This window comes from Scleropages formosus, chromosome 25 (genome assembly GCF_900964775.1).
Source record: "Scleropages formosus chromosome 25, fSclFor1.1, whole genome shotgun sequence".
Taxonomy (NCBI): Eukaryota; Metazoa; Chordata; class Actinopteri; order Osteoglossiformes; family Osteoglossidae; genus Scleropages; species Scleropages formosus.
The window spans coordinates 15,652,116-15,674,794 of NC_041830.1; the positions used below are offsets into that span (position 1 = coordinate 15,652,116).

Sequence of the window (22,679 nt, forward strand, 5' to 3'; positions counted from 1 at the left end):
TCTTTTGCGAAATTCTTCTACCTTCTGGCATTTTAAACAATGCTTTTCCACTTTTTAATGCATATATAAAAAGGTTAGATAGCAAGCTATTACTTCTCTGTGGCAAATCCGAAAAAATAAAGTGGTACATGACAACTTGAGTATAACTTATAAAACTTGATATCATTTTATTCATGCACTTTATCACTTAAGTAAAAATCAAACTTCTACTTGAAACGAGTTCACACCATCATCTTTGGTTTTCACACACACAGCATTTACCTTTGAACAAATATTACGGATAGGGATATTAGTCCCGCTTCATTAGGCCTATGTTTTTATGAATGACCAGAAAATTTGTTACTCTGTATTGATATGAGAACACATTAAAAACAGACCGGGTCTGAATTCAGTTTCAAGCATGAGATGGTCGATCGGGAAGTGAAATATTTTAAATGTTAAATCAGTTTATTTTAAAAGTCAATTTTCTGATGAAAACTGTGTACCGCAGCGTATGATATTGATGGAATATAGATGTAAACTGAACAAACTAAACAACAAAGGACATGAGGAAAAGCCCAATAAAATAAAGATAAACTTGAGGAGTCCAGTCAACTTAGGAGCTGGAAATCAACACAACTCTTGATTGAGTAAATCTAATTCCAACTGTGCCCACCATAAAATCAAATGCCATATAAAAAGAAAAAATCTAATAATGTAGAAAAGAGCTGAATCTTTAAGGGGATTGTTGAAAGAGCTTCTTTTTCCATGATGTGAATGTTGAATGTGGCCTTTCGCCACGCTTGACAAAGGACTGGAAATGATACACAGTCTTTTAAAGCGCTGAAGTCGATAGGAGGCACTCGGAGGGGTTAGCGCGCATTCTCCCTGAGAATGCTGGGAAATATGCCGTCACCAAAGTCAATCTGCCTATGACTGATTCATTATTTATAACTAACTTTGCTCAGTGTTGCCCTGTAAACAATGAGAACCTTTGCAACCATCTATTGTACTGCTGCCTTTAACAAACAAGGTGAAAAACTGTAGTTTTTCCCCCGCATTTTTAAGAAACTGGGGCAGTAGGTGGCGTAGCGGTGAGTCGTCTTACAATTATAATAACCCAGATTCAACCCTAGGCTCGGCCAAGGTACCTACCCGGAACTGACAGCACAAATGAGTCTGCTGTATAAATGTATCCATCAGCGTAACCAGCGTAGCCTACAAACAACATTTTCAGAGTCACCTTGAAGAAAGGTGATGTACAAAAAACTAGCGGTAACATTGTGTTTAAGTGGTCGGCTTCACAACGATAACACTTGACACTGTTGATGTATAAAAAAGTACATCTGGAATAAAAGTATTTAAATTTCTGTTTCTGTGCTACTCAAGGCACTACTTTGTTGCAGATTTGCCTTGTTTATCGGTGTGTTCCAACTTTAAGACATTGCAAGCAGACGCTAGGAGATGCGATTATAAACGCTCCAGATTCAGGACGAAGGACGGGGGCCTCGTGTGTCTTAGAGGGACTAACGCTGTCATTAGGAAAACCGAACACAAGCTGGAGCCATAAATGGGTAAGGAATACCAGCTGGCGTGTGCAGAGGTAAAAGACCCCAATAATTAGCCAGTAATTCCCTGGGGTATATTCCAGGTTGCCCTAGATAAACACACACAAAAACAACAGAAAAAGAAAGAAAGCCAAATACCCCAAAGGGACGGTTCAACTTTGTCAAACCACAAAATCTGGAATTAAATTTAGAAGAAACGTGGTATTAAATACTTTCTCTCAGGCCCGAGACCAACGGGGTAATAATATATTCACATTCCGGTCATTTGAAAACACGACCCATCCTGTATTTTAGCTGCTTTACCATTAAAATATTTTCTTCATGGTTTTAGAATAACCAAGGCCACAAGGACTGTCATAATTTGTGAAAAATCTGTCCAAACAAATGTGCTGCCCAGTGCAAACAAACATTCAATTCAGAGAGATTTACTTGTTATATGCAGCGAATTAGAGAAATTAAAGTTTGCAGAGGACTCAAAGGAGCAGTTTCTCGGAGTCGGAGATGAGAAATGTGCAGACTGTCGATGTCAAAATCTTTATTCACGATGTACCGGCGAGAGCTTCCAGACTGTTCCGTATATTCCACACCATTCTATTTTATCCCAAAAAGTGCAGTTCTTCCCTCACTGACCCAACCCATGTATTCATAAATAGAAAACATTAACATGTATTGAGACTGACATTTCCGTCCACAGCGCCACCTACAGGACGGTGCATGTATGTCTACTGGCCAACTCTGTAGGTCACTGAGCGTTCATTCAGCTCAACAGAAAGTGACACCCCAACCTGTTTTCATGACCATGATATACTTTTTGTAGACAAAAGGCCACCCATCTTTGCCCAGAGGGACCCAGATTTACATCTGTATTTACATTTATTTACATTTACATTAAAAGAGATTGTGCAATACTATCCCCAAGACCATGTACGCATACACAGGCATGCGTGTGCGTATGTGTGTGTTACATTACTCTGCTGTATAAATGGGTGAATGACTAATAAGTTTATTGTATTTAATACTGTACATCAGACCGGATAAAAACTGTTAGATTAATACTAGTCACTAATCAGCGCACTTTGCTTTGGAGAATACATGTAAATGTAAACTAATTAAATATTTACAGTTATTAATCACTCAAGGACTTCACTCAGTAAGTCAACAAAAGACTGGACGAGTTGTTATTAAAGGATGAAAATGTTCAGTCAATCTGGAGATGTTACACTGCGGAGGGGATTTAATAGGAATCAGACATTTTCGGACTTCTGTGCTTCCTGACCTCTGACCCCATGCAAGTGCGGGGTGACCCTCCCGACCTGACACCCCATCACCTTAGTTTACTAGTCGACACAAAATGGAACGTGCACCTTTCAAACGTATGCTGTTGCATTTATAATCATAACTAAAAGACATGCAAACCACTTCAGAATCACGTCGAGAGAGAGAGGTTCCTCTAAGTGTACTGTCTTCGGTACTCAACTCTGTGTGTGTTAGAGAGAGAGAGAGAGAGAGAGAGAGACCAGCACCCAAGCGAACATCCCAGAATGTTCCAGAACAGATAAGACCACTCATATTTGTGCTCTGAGACGCTCTGGCTTCAGAAGTCCAAAGGCCATTAATGGAGACGTGGCCTCCTCCCTGCCTTCCGCAGGCCGTCCTCACATCCCTCCCTTTGCCCCAAACGCTCAGCATCCTCCCAACGACTTCAGTCTCCTCATAAGTAAGCGGAATTATCAGGTGTCTCAGAGAAATGACCACACCGAGTGCTCAGCTGTTAACCATAAAGGCAACAGATCAGCAAAAGAGATCATTACATGAAGAGAAAGTCCCTCGACACACACACACAGCCCTTACCTCATTTATTACATGGTTTACATAAATGACATTTTCCACTGCTAAAATGATACCACCATCACTGTCATTATTTTCAAAGAATTCTCAGACCAGCTGTGCACTGACTATAGAATAAAAGGGACACGTCATCTAAAATAACAATAATACAGTAATAAGAGTCGAACTTTAGCTCATTATTTTGCTGGCAAATTGGGGAGTAATTAATGATTAAGTTCCCTGGAGGCATGCAATTTAGCTGATTACATGTTTAATTTAATTCACAAATTTAACCCGGTTCATTACTTTCTGACTGAACCATTTATTTAAGAGCATAAGCATCTATTTATTGTCAATAAAGAAAATATTTGAAAATATTTTCTGCTTTTCAAGCAAGAGAGTATTCAGAGAGTAAAAAGATGAATAAAAGAGATCCCTTTATGCTAATTTGCATTTACTGCAGAGGAAAACTGCCAAAGCTACACCACGGGTGAGTACAGTAACGCCAACACTAAACCCACAGGGGTCCGACGGTGCCTGGGCGTTTGGCTCCAAAAGTCGTCTGGGAAGACCTGAGAAGGAGCACGAGGGAAAGAGAAGGTTGAAAAGGTGTAAAAGTATAAAGTCTGCGAAGGTCTGACAAGTATTGATAAGCTCCAAGAAGGAGGGAGAAGGCCCAAAATTGGAACAAGTGTAAGAACGTCTCAAAGTATGAGAAGGAAAGAGATCTTAGAAGAGCTGGGAACTAATAAAGAACAAAAATTAGGAGATCCAAGAAGGTCTGAGCAAGAAAAAGAAGGAAGTCTCAGAAGGTCTAAGTAGTAATGACAAGATCCAAAGAAGGAACGGGAACAAAGGAGAAGGTCTGTGAAAGAGAATGAAGGACAAGGAATGAGCTGTGATCGAAGGAGGTCTAAGCAGGAACAAGCAGCAATAGGCACCCATGCCTGCAAGCACCCTGCACCCTGCACCCTGGTTAAAGCCTAAACGGCTTTGCGACCCAGATCCAAACCCAGAAGGTGCGATTTAGCAGTGGTTTTGCTGCAGTATGGCGCGCACCTCACGAGACACCACAGACATCTTCAGGAAGTGGCGAGCAGACCAACCGTAAAGGCTTGAAGAAACAATAGCTTTGAGTGGTCTGCACTCTTTCTCGCTAAATAAATGGAACCCACTCAAAGCACTCCGAAAAAATAAATGGACCCCTATTTGACTCCCCGCAGTGGAAAACCTGGAAGTGGTTAAAACTGTTCTCCCAATGCATTGTTAGAAAGCAATCAGTGGGTGAGATCACGCTAGCAGTCCACCAGCACTCAAACTCACATACTAAAATCTGAAGTTGGAAATGCTTATGAATATATGATATTATTTATATTTCCATAAATGTTCTCCTTTCTGGGAGGTTCCCTCACATTTTTTACTCAGGAGTACTTAAGCACCTTCCCCACCAAGGGTCACAGAAAAATTTTCTGTTGTACCCATCCCATTATCTAAATTGACTCAACATCCGTTCTGTGTGAAGGCTGGAATCTTGAAGCCAATTAGTTTATGAAAATGTCACGCCAATTATTCCACAAAACCATACAATTTGTGCAAGGTTCTCCATGAATAATTTGCCCTCATTTCGAGAACAGATCACACAGTAGGTAGGGGAACCTTCACTTGCGTACCAATCAGGCCTTTTCAAGCAAAACACTCACAGACATGATACAAATATGTTTTCTTGGTATTAGTCATCATTTACAATGACAACATGATCAGTTTACACTTTCATACTACTGGATATTTTACAAGGGCGACCTATGTAAAACACTCACTCAGCAGCACTACAGTGATGCTCCCCCAAGGAGTTAAACTGATAACCTTCAGGTGACAAGTCCACGTCCTTAACCGCCACTTCCCGAGATCACTGCGGTCTTGTCATTTGATCCATAAAGTCGGAAAAGCGGTCAATTCAATTTTTGATCCGAGTTTAACACGAGCGCTCCTGTGAGTGCCGCACACCGAGCCAAACGGCACGGTGACATATTTCGATGACTCGGCACCATCGGGGCATGCATCGATCCAAAATAAGCGCCATTAGCTGGAAAACAAACTTATGCTGGGCTCGCCTTGATTGCTTGCTGATTATTTAAGGCCAACACAACAGCGAGATAATTTTTCATGTGGTTGCTGAAAGCTAACAATATTGCATTATATACAGCAAAGTTGGAATTTCAGATTGAAAAATATATTAAATTCCCCGTCCTGGGCCAGGGGAGACATTGATAAATGATCACAATGGGCTCTTCACATGCCCGCTCTCCAAATACTAATTTATCTCTTTCAGATTTGTATCTTTTGCAGCCGTATTCAAGTCTCCGACGGATGAAGATTCTTGCGATAGCACCGCCACCCTTTGCTTTTAATTAATGTCAGAGAAATACAGAATTAATACACATGGACACATTCTCCTAAAGGCAGTATAATCTCTTGTTGACAAAGCAAAAACATTTATAGCTGGGGAGTTTTGGTCATTATTCTGCAGCTCAAATAATCTATCAATCCATCCATCCATCCATCTCCATGACAGCTTGTCCAATGCAGAGTCGTGGTGTTCCAGAGTCTATCCTGGAAGCACAGGGTGTGAAGGAGGGTACACCATGGAACTAGTGCATCACAGGGCAGTCGCACACACACCTAAACCATGTCAGATTGTAGGAGGAAACCAGAGCACCTGGAGGAAACCCACACTGTTCCACATTGCCTAAAAAATGCCTTAGCCTAAGAGCATCGACCATGGAAAAAATTGGACACTTCACTGGTCCAGGTTAGGCAAAGGTACAAGAGGACAGCCAGTCTTGGGAATTGACCTTGTAACCTTCTGTTTCCGCTCCTGTCTCATTAACCGCTCTGTGGGAAATAGGTGATGCACGCTAGAGGAGCCCACCTCTCCCCCCCCCCACAGCCAGGCGATGGCTGTGCAGTCACACGCAGCTCACACAACAAATGTAGGACGGCGGGAGCTTCCAGGAAAGCAGCAGGTGCTGGAACAGTGCACCGCCGGGCCGTTGGAAGGCACCCAGATTGGAGCAGAGCACAAAGAGCGGGCCGTATCTGCTGGAGCTTGTAGGCTCCTCGAGACTGCTTTCCGATTACTCGACACATTTATTCGACCGTATTTAAACTGAGGTCTCCTTGAACCCTCATTCCTTCTCAACACTAACTGGTCTCACTCCTTCCTCCGATGAGGTGACCACCTTCTTACCGTGGTTATGCCGCGTTCGGCCGTGCCGCAGTTCATCAGAGCATGTGCATAGTTCCTGAGAGGCTCTGGAAGACCTGCCAAACTCGACCTTTTTCACAATTCTACAGTTCATGCGCTTTGCAGAAAAATGCGACACTGTCCTTGAGCTCCTCATCCATTTCTCTCCTCCAATGTTGTTTCATTTATTCTGACCTGCCAAAGGGCTCCCATGTGTCTCCCCTCCTCGTCTCTCACCATTGGCTTCCTCCTTCTGCCCAAGTCAAGTTAGACACTCTTTATGGCCTAAACGATGGCCAAAGTTCCCAGGAAAATAAATAAAAAATAAAAAAAAAAAAAGGGGGGGGGGGGGTATGCAGGTTCTCAGTTTTGCCTCCAACGTGGTGGAAAGAGCTCCTCTCTCCCTCGGAGCTGCTGAATCACTTGCAACACTCACTTAAAACATCTGTCGAGCCAACTTCTCTCCTGGTCTCCTCTCCATTCCGTGAATTTGCAGCACGCCATCGCTCATGATCACCTTCTATATTTTCTACCCCACACGCAGTTATTTCTGAAATGCGTCCTGGACAAACTAAGCTTCCGCGCTCGCTTGTGTCTATGTCTGCCTGTGGTAAAATGCACTCTTGTTTACTCTGAGTTGTACATCGCATTGAAGATGAGTGCCTGCCAAAATTAATAAACATAAATGATCGCTGTAATTATGACATTTCTTTCAGCCACCTGCCGTGACCAATCCTCCACTTCAGGACTGTGCTGTGTGCCTGGACACGTCTCATCTGGCCCCCAGGACTGCATTGACTCATCCCCCTCATTTACATTTGGCTTGGCAAGGCTGCTTTCCCAGAGCCGGTGTCACGGCCCCCCGCGTGCCTTTCATTTCCCGTCACCCGCTGCGAGGACGGAGCCATACAGCTGGGACCTCCTCTTTCCATCGTCCGCCGCCCTGGACGAGGAAGAGTGGCCCGCGCCACGTACACATCTCGCCTTGATGGAACGGAGCACAAACAGAGGCGATCTTTGCTCAATACCGCGTCATCTCGGGGGGAGACAAAGTGGACGGGTGGGTGGGGACAGAGTGAAAGGAAAGTTCAGACCCCTAAACACGTATCAGGCAGAAGACCGGGAGACAATTTCGACAAAAATGCATTTTATTGCCACCCGCTCCCAGTGCGGCCAGCACGTTTCATCTGTCGGTGCAGATCCATTCCCTTCAATTATTTCAGAGCGGAGCCTCGTGGGTAAATATTTGGTTTCTGCAGGGCTCTCGAAGGGGCCGTCGCACAAGCGCCTGCTGAGACGCGAGGTCACCAAAAGAGGATCGTTACAAGATGGCGAAAACAAGGAGTGCTCTTGTTGAGAACAATTACATCACCTGGTTTCGCAGCAGCCTCCCCCAAAACTGCCGTCAAACAGTTTAATGATTCTTTGTTATATATTTGCACTAATTTCACACATTTTTCATACTAAAGAACAACAATAATGTACAGTATTGTAATTACATTTTTAAACTGCCGTTTTATTGTCAATTCCACACCTTAATCTGTCGTGCTCCACTTCTGGTCATCATGACCAGCTTTTCATTTTTTGTCCACTTTTCTGCCCATTTGCCTTTGAAAAGAGACGCAACTTGAAGGAGATCGCAAACAAAAAGTTTTACAAACAAAACACAGTGAGTGACGCACTGACAGGCGGTAAAGGTGATGTCTCTTGCTAGCGTCGTCAGTCAATGTGACCGCACAGCAGACGGAGCGGTCAGGGTCAGAGGTTATGACTCAACACCAGAACCCGAACATGATAGAATGCGGTTAATCTGATGACAGTCCTAAGTCTGACTTTAGGACCGTCTGTAAATGATTAGCCAATGTGATTTTCCGTGTCCTACGGTCTAAGTAACAGTAAAAACACAGCGGTGACGCACCAGCTATGAAGATACATCAGTGGCCCTTGAAGGTGTTCAGAATATTTTTTTGGACAGCAGGTGGCGTAGTGGTGAAGGCCGTCACATCGCAACCTGAAAGTCCCGGGTTGGAAAGCTCTCTCCTGCTGTAGTACCCTTGTTACTAAATTGACACAGTAAGAATATGGTGCTGCATAAATGGGTAAAGTGCTGTAAAGTTGATATCTAACGCAGCAGGTCCCCTCAAGCAAAGGAATCAGAGAAATAACTATATTTCTGTGTAAAATCTATAGGATTTTTTTAAACAAAGTACTGAGACTCCTGCAAATGCTTCTGCTGTCAGTTTAAAACAAGCCAACCTGCAGCTGCATGACTCACTGCTCCAAATATCCAAATGCTTATTTTACTATTTGAAATTTTCGTTTTGAATAAAAAAAGTTTAGTAAAAAGTCCCATTTAGGGCTTGTGCAAAAACTTGGCAAACTCTTCTGCAAGCTGTTCTCATCAGAGCATCAAGCCCGGTAGTCTCCGGTCCAGAAGTGTCCAGCAAACACTGTTTCTCGTAAAAGATAAACTCAAGATGAAGTTCGTGTAGGAGCACAAATCGGTGCCCCTCAGACTGTCGCTTTGTGCAAATACTGCCATGTCCGTTGCCATGGTGACAGAGACATTTGTCATGCAGTGAACTCTCAAATGAGAGTCTCCAAAACGACGAAAACACACCTTTTTTTCGGCAGTGTGAAGGGCAGGCTGACACCAGGAGGCGACCCGGTAACAGGCCGCCCGCGTTCTGCCGACGGTGGCGTGTCACTGTACCGTTCCTGCGGAGGGAGTCAAGCGGCTCAGCCTTTATCCACAGCATCAGTACAGTATAGTCGGGACCCTGAACGGGCTGTAGGCTAAACGTGCCTCCGATGTGGAATCGGCCCTGGTAGGATGGGATTACAGCTCCTCCACTACGATGCCGAAGATCCAACACACACCTGGGTCTCTTAAGACGCCAGCAGCACAACTGGCACCATCATCATCATTATTGTTATACAATTTATTCGACACCGAGGTTTGTGCACTAAGCTGCCTGAACAACTCCTCAACCACTATGTCGCCTGCTGCATTTCATCAACAACAGTGTTACCTGTCAGCCGTAGGACAGAGGTGCAAGTAGGGTATAGTACCGTAGTGTAACACAGTTGCAAGAATAGACACCAAAGGGATTTAGAACCAGAATAAAAGGTGTTGGCTTGAACCCTTGATCAAGTTTCTCAACCTCATCTGCTCTATTAGTAATTTTATCCCAGAACAACAACTGAAACTGAGATCTGGGAGTCCCTTTGAATAATAATAATAATAAAAACTTGCTAAGCACCCAAATAATGTAATGCAAAAGTAATTGAGAAAAATGCACAGCAGGGGTTTATTTTCAGGGAAGGGCGACACGCCGGGAATGCAGAAGCCGAGCTGCACGGGTGCTAAATCAGGTAAAGCGAATATACGCACGTAACCGTTGGAGCAGTGAGTTATTTTCAGGCTGTTTTTTTCAGGACTGCTATTAAGTTTTAATTTACAGCCCAATTCACAAAGAGGTCAGAACACAGATTGTATCCATTATTCATTGTCAGGCAACATGCGTCCGCTGCTTGTTTCTCAGCCTCGGTGCGCCATTTCTTCTGCTCCTTTAAAAACAAGCCTCACTCTGCCTCTGTGTGTGTGTGTGAGAGAGTGTAGGTGGATCATTACATTATTATTGGTGCACATTTGCATATTTATTATTGTTTCGCATACTGAGCCATTTCAGATCAAAGTTCTTACCCAGCAACATGTTGTGCCAGAAACTTCTGGTCCGGCTCCATGTGTCTGTGTGAGACTCACTCTCTCCTTTTATTTATTTATTGATTTATTTTTTTTTTAAAATAAACGTACAGACCTTGTCAGCGAGAATTTAAGCAAAAATTCAGCAGTGAAACTGTGCAAATCTCGACACACTGAATCCCCCTGCACCCCCGTCACATCGGGCCTTCCTTCCAGCACGCAGCAAATTTGACTCCGACGTTCCTTTCAGTGTTTATTTTATGACTCCGCTAAAACGTATTATTGTCGCGGTTGTATCCGAACGCCTACTTCCGACGAGGCCACGTTTAAGCAAGTTCCTGAGAAAATTCTGAATTCTACCAAGCGCTTGCTAAGATGTCGTTCCCGCGACGCGACGATTGTGACGGTTTCGCGGTGCTGCTCCTTTAAAGAAGCAAATATTTTATCATTAATTTATAACACCCGCAGTGTCTGTTCGCGGTTGTTTGCATGTAGGAGGTGAGAGACAGCGATTATCGCCTGTTATGGTGATCCAGGACACAAATAATTGAACGCGAAAGTGACTCGTGTCGCCGTACTTCTGAACGCGGGCAGGCCGCGCGGCGTCTCCGTCAAGTGACTTCCCAGCAGCCTTTGCTCTACCGTGCCGTACATTCTATTTAATTCCACACGGAAACGTGGAGCGGCGAGGAAATGGCTCCAGGAGAAGACAACGCGGCCCTTCAAATAAATTACCTCTCGTGTAAGTATAAAGGCCAACAGGAATTCAAGGACAGGAGGACTTTGGGAACGGTCCGAGACCAGCTTAATTAAGGCACTTCATGATTTTGCCTGCTCTGTCCTTGAGGGGTATTCTGGGGGAAAAAAAAAAAGGGCAGATTGATTTCTTTCGATTGCTTTGATAAGGTATGCAGGAATGCCAAGAGCATCTATTCTAACAACTTAATAGTTCATAAGGAGAGTGGAGCGCAGACACAATCAGCGGCGCACACTTGGACTCGGAACGCCAGAGGAGAAACGTTCTGGTGAAAACCTGCTGAATTTGGAGCGGAACCAGCGATTCAGGTGACGGGGGGGGGGGGGGGGGGGGTCAACCACAGACACACACACACACACACACAGACCCACCCATGAACGTCGGGTGCCGCTGCACGTTAGTATTCATTGACGGAACGAGAGCGTATCGAACCAACACCTTTGCAGAAGAACAATAAGGAGGGAAACTGCCCTTTAACTGGAACTCTCCGCATGTAAAAGTACACAAAGTGGTGTTTTAATTCCAATTCTGCGTTACAAGTCATTTTTACTGTATCAATTCAGGCGAAGGACCTTGGTCAAGGGTATTACAGTAGAAGTGAGGATTCAGACCAGGATCCATCAACTGCAACGACACGGTTATAACCACTGCTTCTGCTGCTGTCCAACTTTCAAACGATATTCCGATAAAGATCAGTCTCCGAAAGAAGGAAATGTATCTTAACCTTACATTTCCAAAGGAAACCTTCATTCTCACTTTTTCTCCTTAAATTCTAATGAGACAATAATTAGCCACCGTTGTACACCAGGAGGTAAGGTAGTGATTAGTGCCTCCCCCTTACAATCGGAAGGACCCGCTGATCACAGTACTGACCCTGAATTGATGAGAGTAAAAATTACTCAGCTCTATAACTGTTTTAGTGTTCAACCCTAACATTGTAAGTCACCTTGTGGAAAAGCTTCAGCTAAAGAATAGTTAATAATGGTATCCCTTTGTTTCACACTGTTGCTTCATATCTTCATTTATTTATTTTTTAAAGAAATAAATAAGAAAGGAGATTTTTGCTGTTCTTTGTTCTTGTGTAACACCTCACTGATCGAGTTTCCCGGAACTCGAAAGAAAGAGCGAGCGCAGCTACCTACGGCTATCGACGACGACGAGAAATTATTTACCGGTTTCGCCAGTGAGTTGTTGTTATGGGGTTGCAACCTTATAGACTCCCGGTAAGAGAGTCTCGGCGAGCGCCGGCGACCGGCAGCAGACGGAATGAATAAAACATCAAGAGGCAGAGATTGCTGTGCCACCACAATGCCCAGGAAAATCAATCTCTCATGATGTGACGGAGGGATTATAAATTCAGGCTTCTAGCTGGCCGACAGAAGTGCCTCGCTGAGCGAAACACAAAAAATTTTAATGACTTGTTTATAAAGCAAAGCACCCTTTGTGATCACATGTGGGCGCTATCTTCTGTGCCTTGTGCTCACCCACATTAGCATTAAGAGGACGCAGCCTGTGCTGGAATCGCTTCATAAAGCACGACGAAAGGCTCTTACTGCGTTTCTACAACACAGCCGCTGCTCCCCAGTTGCTTGCAATTTAATTGGATATAGTGGGACACTTGGTAGCGAAGTAGTCAGAGCTGCTGCCTGTGGACCCCCAAAGGTCGCAGGTTCGAATCCCACCTCCGGCTGTAGTACCCATGGGCAAGGTGCTTACCCTGAATTGTTCCAGTAAAATTACCCAGCTGTATAAATGGGTAAATAACTGTACGTTGCTTTGGAGAAAAAAGTGTCGGAAAAATAAGTAAATGAGTGGATTTTAATTAGTCTGGGATTATTGTGTGGACACGACACGGTCCAGTCAACAGGAAAAACTGTTAACCTGCTTGTTTTTTTTATTTCTTTATTTTTAGGACTCCACATTTTACTTTTTTCACTTAAAAGGCTACCTTTGCAACGATCCCTTAGTTTTGGTTTAATAAATGGTATTTTAAAGATAACACCCAGTGCGCTCCTTGACCAGTTTCAGAGGCTATTATGAAACAGGCATGAAATTAACAGAATAACCTGAATGAATTTCCTTCTGTATTTTTTAATTTTATTTATTTATTTATTTATTTATTTTTTTTTAACAGAACTCATATTCATTTCACTCTGATTATTCCAAAGCACTGGAGCTATGACCTCACAGCCACATGAATTATCTACTTTTAACACTTTGAATTAATACATTTGTATTTATTATGTATATCAGACATCTTTGTCCAAGGTGACTTACAGCGCTAGATAGTCAATCTGCAATTATTTAACCATTTGTACAGCAGGGTCATTTTTACTGTTTCCCTTCACAATATGTACCTCAATCCAGGGACACAGCGGCAGTCGAACACATGTCCTGAAATTTCAAGGTGCGACCTCTAACCATTGCACCACCTGCTGGTGCTGCTCTCATTACTAAACATCGACTGTGAGCTCATTTATTTTTGCACCATCCGCACTCAGAAGCACGGTAAGCAGATTTAAGGAACGCGAAGTGTGGCCAACGGCTACGTACGAGTTGCGTTTCGTCGTACGGCTAAGCAACCGGAGGAGCACCTTCAACAGATCCCTGGCTTATGTTAATTAGCACGCCTTCGTTTCCTGGCTTTCCCCTTAATTACTGGTACTGTAGCTCCAGTAACGGACGCCAGCTCATCTGCATGTTCAGCTGGAGCCTTGGCAGATGAATCCTCGCGCTGTTTAACATTAACGCTGACCTACGGGAAAACTAAAGCAGGACGGCACACCCGGAGCGGGAAACTGCTCGTCATCGGTAATCTAGGGCAGCGAGTTGTGCGGTGGCTTAGACTCCTAAACTGAAGGCTGTTGGTTTGAGTCCCACTCAACTACATCACTCAAGGGTGCAAAATCAAGACACATATTGGGACTCGAACTAACAGCCTTCAGTTTATAAAAAAGATGACAGGAAAAGCAATAATACTCATCATCTTTGGCCTCCATACCACGCAGGAACTCCTGTACACATGTATACCACGTTAGGCTGTGCTGTGCCATAACGTTCGATGGCTCAGAATAATAGCCCAGTGGTATGCGGACAGGCGTCTCCGAAAGAACAACTCACTGAACCTTGGTGGTCCTACAACCCTGATAATGTTTGGATGCTCTTTACTGACACCTACTGGCTGGTTGTGTAAACACAGGATGCATTTGTGTTTGTCTGCAGGAAACAAGCTGCAGGAAACAGGCGAGTGAAGAAAAGACAAGTTGAAAATAAACTGAGAAACGTCCGCATCTTCAAAAAGTACAACGAGATCACCTGTATCTAGCGCATACTTTAACTTATGTAGAGCCAGGCCCGAAAGGGCTGATTTGTAGTGCCGTACTTCCAGCTCAGACTTGATTTTGTACCGAACTCTCAAAATGATGTCTCCCATCTTGAAATTCCATTTAGAGAACATTATAACTTTCATCACAGGATGTGAGAACAAGTGGAATGCCTGAATTACAGATTACTTTAACCTAATAAATCACATGTCAGAAGCTATAATTACTTCCTAAACGCATTTCATTATTTTCACATCATCATATCCTTTCCTTAGTCATATTTATTACATTCTGTGCAGCTTTGTGATTCCGACATTGATTAATAAATCGCTTATAGATTTTACATCTTTTAGGCTACATTATGCAGGCAATGAGCAAAGTGGAGAGAGAAAGCAAATGCAAGGAAAGATTCATATTTTCCGTCTCTTTTCCAAGCGTACAACAGTGTCACCATTATGCTAATAAGGGTAGTTATAAAAGAAATTAAAAAAAAAACACAAACTGAACCAAAACAGATGAACAGCTGACAGATACTTCTCCAGTTCTCCAACTGTACATCTGAAATTATTCATTCATATTAAGGATGCCGCTGTTAACTAAAAATTATTGGGACTTTTGCTGTGCACCAACAGACTGGATTCCAGACGGAGAGGTTCGCCAAAGCGCCGCGGATAAAAAAAAAAGCATCAACTGTAATGTGTGCAAACGAAACGCGCGCATATGGAAAAATGATGCTGACTGATGCTGACTGATGCTGAGGACAGGAAGGAGTCGGGTTTTAAACGTGATCGCTTGCTCTTGCTTTCACAGAGCAAGTGAATAAAGATACTTTGACAATTAACTCGAGTTCACACGCAGCTAAATTGATAATTAAACACACGGGGGATGATGATGACAATAAATAGGATGCATAAAAATATAACACGCAAATATGAGAGCGGTTATCAAATATGCATGCTTATGATAGGTTAGCGCTACGCAGCTCTAATACAGATATTATCTCGACGTGGCTGAAATGTGACAGAAATACAAACGCGGGCACGCGCAGATATTTCACATTTATCTGCGGGAGGCGCGAGCGCTGCCGCTCCGAGAGGCCTTTGCGCATGTTAATGTGCGCGCGCGCAGCCCGGCATCGCTCACATTAATTTCTCGCCGATGGGGAACGCAGTAATTTATCCGAATCGCGCCGCAGGTGATCTATCGATCGCGGCCCCGCGGGAATCTTATTAAAGTCTCCGCGCACCTTGCGCGCTCCCGGCCGCGTGCAGAACGCGGACGCGCGAGCCCATAATGTGCTCTTAATAAAGCACTCAAAGCCTTGCATGACTGCAGCTGCCAAACAGGAATTAGGCCCGGGGAACGGGAAGTATAAATATTTACTGGAGTGTAAAGGAATAAATCAGTGTGTTCCAGGGCGGCTCAAGTTTTAAGAAAGGTAATTAGTGCGGGAAGCACGTGCTCCTGAAAGAGTGACGCGCGCGCTGGCCCAGCGAAAACATGCAAATTATGGCTTTAATAATTATTAGTCAAACACGGGGGCGGTGCGCACTTTGGTCAAACGGTCTGCGGAAGCGTCCGCGTCCCTGTCTGCGTCGAGCGTCAACACGGTGGAGCAACCGTCCACAAAGAGCTCTTCCCATTTGTCCCCCACCCATGCCATGGCTGCGGGGGGCGCTCCCATCATCAGGCGCTCCCCACCCTCCACCCCCTCGCTCTCGGATGTCGGTGGCCGGACGGATGAAGGACGGAGGAGGCGCGCCGCGAGCGATGGATGAGAAGCGGCGGGGATCGCAACGAGCCCCGCCCCCGACTCACTGCCAGCCTTCTCCAACCGGGAACGCTCTCGAGTGTCAGGTGAAGGAAGCAGGCCGAAAGACACGGGAGCCCCGTGAAAAGCGCAGGCTCGAACGGTTGAAGCGCGTGAGCGGCACTGCCCAACGGAGCCCATCTGTCCACCGCAGAAACGGAAACTCTTTTCGGCAACGAGTGCGAGCAGGAGAACTACGGAAAAGCAACCGTTAAGCAGAGAGCCAATGCACGTGACAAATACATACATCTTTGCGCTTTGGGCCACGCGTTGGGCTCTCCACGTCTCCCTGTATGGCCGAAACACGTGTTCTGCGTCCAGGTTGTGAGTTCGAACCCGACTCGGGGACGGACGCTTAACCCTTCGCTTCTCCTCCTGCACCCGCCGAACCGCCACCAACGGAGTCGGGCTCGAACCAAGATGGTTCTGCAGGCAGCTCCAGCGTGTAAGGGACAGGGACACGGCCAGACAGGGACACGGCGGGTCACGTTCAAGAAGCGGCCGCCAGCTGCATCAGAACGGTGAACAATCGAGGGCCTAAGGAATGAAAGACTTACAGGAAGAATGAAGAGCAGCAGCAGAAATGTGCGCGAACGGAACGGGGCATCGAGATCGGCCTTTCAACAGGTCTCAGCTACTCCCACGGACACGGAAACAGAAGGTGCTTCATGGGAAAATCCTTTTTCCCCAGATACTTAAACCCAAGTCAATGAAAAGCGGATAAGCAACAAAGCATTTGTTAAAAGAGCTATAATGTTTGCACAAGTGAGACGGAATAACGAAACAAGAACCGTCTCCTGCCGCATTTGGAAAACATTTAAAGAAAACGTTTTATTTTACAAAGCTGTTTGTATGCCAACCCCCTCCCCCCACGAGCTGAGCTCTCAGTCCGAAAAGAGATTAGTAAATGTTATTATATTACGGTACTGTATCACAATAATCCAAAACGATGATTTTACATGAAAAATGTCTTATCAGAGGAGGATAAGGGAATATCAGACGTGTCTTTGATTAATTACTACATAGACGTGTAATTTCTGCTTCGTGTGGTTTAGTAGTACTGTGGGTGGCAGAAACGCAATAATCTCGAGTGACACCACATCTGTGTGTGTGCGTGTACGCGTTGCTGATGTTGAAGTGACCCAAAAAAAAGAAACAGTAACACCTCCATATCTCGCTCTATACACTCATAACCCTCCCTTTAGATATGGGCACAAAAGACATTTATCAGACACTTTTCTCCAAAGCGACTTCCAACGACCTCTATGTAGTGTTATCAGCCCCACACACCTTATTCACCAAGGTGACTTACACTGCTAGGTACATTACTTACAATGGATCACTCATCTGTACATCAGTGGAACACACTTGTCTGTCACTCACATACTATGGGTGAACCTGAACACCATGTCTTTGAACTGTGGGAGGAAACCAGAGCACCAGTAGGAAACCCACGAAGACACGGGGAGAACATGCAAATAAGGTGAAGGCCCTTTACTTTCCGTCCTCCTCAAGCCCACTGCATTTACATGTGTATTTCAAAGATGCATCGCGTTTACGGGGAATACACCGTGGCCCGGGGACAGAAAGCCTCAACGTGGCGGATGGGAGCAGCCCCGGCAACGTGGCCCATAGGCTGACAGAAAGAAAGGGAACCGAAGGGTAAAGAACACAAACCATCCTGGGGGAGGTGCACTGCACCCTCTTACTCCAGTTTAGTCATAATAACCATCACTGGCCTAAGTGGCAACTTTTACAGAGAAAGAGTTGATCGCTTTCCATGGTATGTGCTAACTCCTGGGGGTGAGGGGTTCCAGCACACGGTGGTTTTTCTTCGACATGTGACTGATTGGTTCTTACACTTTTTAAATTTAAGTGTCTCACTGTTTACCTGGCAGCGTCTATAAACTAGATGATTCACGTCAAAGTGTTTTAATCGGTCACCTTATTGCGTCTTTCTGGCGGTGGCCCCTATCGCTACGTTGCGCGGCAGCACGTCATTAGCGAAGCTGTTGAGAGTTACAAAGCGACGCTTCTCAGGAGAGCGCTGTCATGGTGAACATCGATCCACTGCGGTGGCTATTGATTCGCGCCGCCGCCGAACCCCGAAGAAGAGCAGGCGGACAAGTGCGGGTGTACGAGCAGAGCGCGACGCCCTGTCGCCTCCATAAAGCCCACATGCGGCCGCACATCATTAAGGAGTCATTAGGGAAGGTTTTCAAGAGTCATCCAGGACCAAGCAGAGCAGGGTCACGTTGTGAGGCCCAACTCCATCTGGGTCTGACTGATTTATTATTTTTCATTAGAAATTTTAGTTAAAAAAAAAAAGTCATATAGAACAGACCCAGATAATTAAATGCGTATTCCTTGATATAACGTGTTAATTAAATGTGTTGTCAGTATTTATAAAAGTAATGTGCTGAATAAACCAAAGATCAGTGATAAAACAGATATTGATAACACACAGAGATGCTTGTTGAGCTGATGGGGGAGTCTGGGAAATGCACGTTATAACTGCGTGTAACTGGAGCATGAAATTATGCACGGCGGGTTCTGTGGGGCCACGGTCACTACGTGTCGTCCTCAAAGCGAACTGAGCGGGACGAGGGAGGAAGAAAAAAATCTTTATATCCATCATTTCACATTTGTACAAATCATAAAGCCTGCAGTTGCCAGCGTTTCATACCGAGGTGCATAAAAATAAAAGTATTAATATTCTCCATTTCCTGTTCCTTTAAAGGCCTTTTTAGTTCTCTTTGGTGTTAAAAGAAAGGTCACTCGCTGAATAACAAAGTGTCCAAAAAGTTTTCCACCTGCCTCATGTGCGTGCTTTTTGGTACCACGTTATACACCACACTTTCAGGTCTCACTGAGTCATGGTACCTCCTCTGATGGTTTGTACAGGTGGGTTTTATTGCCCAAAAAGACCCTCCACTGTGCACTTTGCTACTGCCATGTGGATTAAATACGGTGCCTGATATTGTACTGCAGATTTTGAGCCTGTGATCATATTGCCTTTCCTATAGTATGGCAATGCAGGGCATTTAAACCACCGACACAGGTACAATGGCGCGTTGGTGCCGGAAGGTGATGTGTTCTCGTTCCGTACCTGTATAACAGTGAAGAATGTGTGGATTTGGCCGCCTCGCAGCCCTGTCATTTGTCCTTCTTGTACCTTGGACCCCTGCTGAATTCAGGCCCACGTGACCCTGTGACCTGTGGAATAAGGTAAATTAACTAGATTAATCCAGGTACCCAGGTTAAACACTGCTGTGTGCTGAAGGAGGCAATACCTGAAAATGATGAAAGGAACTGAAATTAACCAAAGTGGGATTTTGTCTTGGCTCGAACCTTGGAGAAAATGTTAAAAGTACAGATGGGGATGCGAGACAGAGGACACGTAAGACACAAATGCAAAAGCAAGGTGGCCTCCTGTGGTTCTCCACCCCAATTTTATTTCCAGGAAGCAGAAGAGTTATTTCTGTACAATATTACCGGCATCTCAGTAAGGCAGGTCTCATACCCTCCGCATTTGAAAATGGGTGGAAAAAAATAAAAATACAAATCGTACTCGTATATTAAAGAGACTTTTCAAAGCCTCCCCAACAGCAGCACATTAAATTTGCGGAATAATCTCTCCAAAGAGTGGCGCCGCAGAAGAGATGTTTCCTGGGCGCATCATTTCACGCAAAGAGCTCCTTTTGAAAAGGTTTCCGAAAGCGGTTTTTGGGGAGAGGTCACCGGCGGGCCGAGCGGCGCCCACAGCACACAGCACAGCACAAATGTGGCTCAAAATACAAGCTCATTACCATGTCAACGTGGAGCGCCGGGGGCCAAGATGCTGTGTGGGACACGGCGCCCTCCTTCGGGCTTTCGCCGTCACACGCGGTACGATTCTGCGGTAATGTCTTAATATGTAGTAAATGTACTTAAGTCCGGTACAGATTAACAGAAGTAACTATCCAGAGGCAGCAGGTGGTGCAGTGGTGAGAACTGTTGCGTTGCAGTTGAAAGACATGGGTTTGAATCTCTGTTCGTGCTGTAGCATCTTCGGCCAAAGCACTTAAACCCTGAATTGATAAACATTACCGTGCTGTATTAGTAGGTACATTTTTATAAGCTGCTGAGAACAGGGCAGGGCAGCAGGTGGTGCTGTGGTTAAAGCTGCTGCTATTGGACTGAGAGGGCGCAGGGTTGAATCCCACTGCTGACTAATACACTTAGACAAGGCATTTAACCTGAACTGATATGGTAAAAAGAAAACAATGTGAATTATGAATTATGCTATATAAATTAAATGGGTGAGTCATCAAGTTGCTCTGAAGAATCAGTTAGTAGATAAATTAAAATAAACATACTGAGTCGCCTTAGAGGAAAGCATCAGGTAAACAAGGTTGCGCAGGTGATTTTTTCATTTATGTATTTTTTTTTAAATTCCAAAGCAGTCATTTTACAATAAGATGGCGAACAAAAGAGCCTCGCTGAGCATCACCGTGACCGGAGGCGAAGGTTGTCTGGAACGCTGATCCAGCTGAACGAGATCACTCTAAGCCCCAAGGAGCCAACAGCTTGTCACCCTCTATTCTAGGGACCCCTTTCGCTATGAACACATGAGGACGATCCAAAAAAGGGTGTATAAATACAGGACAGAGTAAATCTGTATGATGGCCCGGTGATTTCCTGGGTGATGAGCGCCTGAATGATGCTGGCGGGAGGGGAGAAGGAACCGTGGGAAACGTATGATCCATGTGCTTCTGTGGGAGAGACGGTGCCGAGTACAGCTCTTGCACCCATTCACCAACACCAAATAGGCGGCACAATGAGAGAGAGAGAGAGCGAGAGAGAGAGAGAGAGAGAGAGAGAGAGAGAGAGAGAGAGAGAGAGAGAGAGCATGGAGCTCAGCTGAAGCCAGTGACACATGGAAGTTACTGGAAAAGCAGATATTTAAAAATCAGTGGCTAATTAAATGTGCGTGTTCGGTCCTTAACGTAGTGCATTAAATGTTGTTTGGATGCATAAAGGTTATCATCATCTAACATTTCTCCATGGTAACTTACTGATTAAGTCTGTACACTAAGCTACTTACAGTGATTTACCCATGTGCACAGCAGGGTAAATTTTACTGTACCAATTCAGTGTAAGCGCCTCAATCAAGGGTACTACAGCAGGAGCAGGGAGTCGAACCCATGCTCTCTGAGTGCAAGGTGGCAGCTCTAAACACTACGCCACCTGCTGGGCCCACAGTAAGACGACGACTGGGTGAAGAGGACACAAGCAGGGTATCGGTGTGTAAGTCCAGCCCCGATGTGCCCCGTTGTGTCGAAATGCGAGCCGCACAGAGCCGGTGGTCTCCTCACGCTTAAACGTAGGGGCGCCGTATACGTGCTCGGCGTGTCTGCAGGGCACACGGAAGACAAAGAGCATACGATCGGCAACTTAATTACTTCCCAGCACTCGAGTTGGGGGCCTTCTATTAAAATGATGAATACCTTTATAAATCGCTCGTGTCACTCAACTAGAAAATATCCCATAAAGCCTCTGGAAGGAAATTAGCAGGAAATTTTTACCGTGCCTGACGACTATATGTGTAATATAAAATTGGCGCGGGGGGGTGTTGGGCGACTGGGAGGAGGAGGCCGTATTATTAATTTGTCAGATGCACCCATCTGTTGTGCAAGAGAAAGCCAAGTAATTAAGATGGAAATATGCTGGATCCTAATGTTGTCACAGATACATCTTTCTCACAGGCTTCATCACAAATGAATCAACGTAATTGAAATCAACACAAAGATGACACTTCACCAAATGCTAAATTTGAGCCACGTATGAGCACCAAAAAAAAAAGAGGAAAAAGGAGGCGTCGCTAAGCCGACCCTGCGTTAATGACCGTTCCAATTTGGTTCGGGGCGTTGAACGATCGGCAGATACTTTGTCATCAATACTTAAAGCTCAAAATAGCACAATACATATTCACAACTACGATGCAGAACACTTTCATTCTCTTAAGATCATTATATTTCTTAAATATTTAATTTTTAGGCACATTATGGGCTGCTGAATTTATTATCGGAGATCTATGTACATTCCAGATGCAGTAAATGCGTGGTTAAGGTCACGCTCTTTGAAGGTCTGCGGTGTTTATTGACCCCGAGGTCCGACATCATCTCTCATGGTATTTCCATAAAATGGATCAGAATGCAAAGAGCAACATTTTACCCAGACATTATATATTTATTTTTGTCTTTGGGACAACAGAATATAGAAAATGGCAGAACTGTTTACAAAGAAAATAATGGTTTTCAGATTTTTTGGCCTTGTTTATAATTGCCTCATCTTTAAGTGTTTGATAAAGTGGCTCCTTCAGAAACACATTTATTTCATTTGTAATATTTAATTTTACATGCAATAGGAATTATGCTGTTCCTATTAAATACACAGTTTACCTGAATTAGAAGGACCCGAGTT

At 44.6% G+C, this 22,679-nt stretch overlaps 1 long non-coding RNA gene across 1 annotated transcript in view; it reads right to left on the reverse strand.

The window, feature by feature from the left end:
* LOC108921664 (uncharacterized) overlaps positions 1-22,679 on the reverse strand; it is a 130,051-nt gene that overhangs the window by 20,398 nt on the left and 86,974 nt on the right. The window contains exon 3 of the long non-coding RNA XR_001965076.1: positions 19,324-19,430. This is a non-coding gene — a long non-coding RNA (uncharacterized LOC108921664). The remainder of the gene's footprint in view (positions 1-19,323; positions 19,431-22,679) is intronic.